We start from the raw sequence: 1,174 nt of genomic DNA, 5'->3' as shown, positions 1-1,174 counted from the left end.
GTGGTCTCTGAGGGGGTCAGCATCAACCGGATGTGACATAATGATTTCTCCTGAGGCAAAGTCAGAATCAGATCTCTAAACAGATTATAGTAATATTTCTCTAAAGAGTATCAAGAAATGGATGAGATGAGGCCGCACTTCAAGCAACCTGAGAAGCAAGCAAATTGATGACCATTTCATCTCCTTGCCTAAAATACATTTCGAGAAAAATATGCATTCTCTTTATCTATTAAGAACACTTTTTTATTTGAGAACTGACCTTTAGAGTGAAAATATTGTGAAAACATTATATATAAAGATGTACTATTATTATTATAAGTGTTTCTAAACAATTGAAGACAGCCTGAGCTGAATTGGCTAAACATATTAAGGCAGAGTTTCTGGAGAAGAGAGAAGCTGGATGAGGAGTGGATTCTCAGTCTGAGCTGAAGAGCCCTAGGACCTATGTGTGTCAATTCTTCATGCCATAAGTATTCCCAACTGAATATGTTAACATTTCAAGCAGCCACCCTAAGGTGACTAATGCTCCATGAAGAGGTATTATAAAGATTACCTCTGCTGTCCACATAATAGCTCAAGAGTGCAGAGGTGTCTCTCTCATCCACTGTTATTTTTCAAACTCTGGCTTGTAGAGTGGGAGTAGAAAAAAGGTAAAAATAAATCTGCTTTTTTTTCCTTTTCCTTTTAGTAATCTTAGAGTAAACTACCTGTGAATAAGGAAATTTAGGAAACCCTCTGAAATGTTTTTCAAATCTCGCTGTTTTTGCCTATTACTTTATTTCTCAAATAATACATGAAGTCTCTCAAATATATATTTGCTAATTGAATGAAATATCTATTTGATTCCAAAACCCATATTCTCTCTATATTCACAGTTGTGAAAAAAAATACATAACCATTTGAGCACTTTCTATGTCCTAGACATATTCTCCTTAAATGAATTGTTTTATGATCACTATTTTATCTAAGATCCCATAACTTTAAACCAAGATAATTTTATTTCAGAGCTAGAATTTTTAGCCATTACCAGTTATAGTCTCATTTATAATGGAAGGATCATCCAAGAGATTGCTGCTCAAATTCCAGGTAAAGAAAGATGGTATTAACTCAGAGAAGAGTAACTAAATGCTGTCTCTCATAACTAAGAAAAAAATTTATCCCAGAAAGTTATCTT

The sequence above is a fragment of the Pteropus alecto genome, unplaced genomic scaffold, assembly GCF_000325575.1.
Source record: "Pteropus alecto unplaced genomic scaffold, ASM32557v1 scaffold12, whole genome shotgun sequence".
NCBI classification, from domain to species: Eukaryota; Metazoa; Chordata; class Mammalia; order Chiroptera; family Pteropodidae; genus Pteropus; species Pteropus alecto.
Note: the sequence above shows the minus strand (reverse complement) of the source record.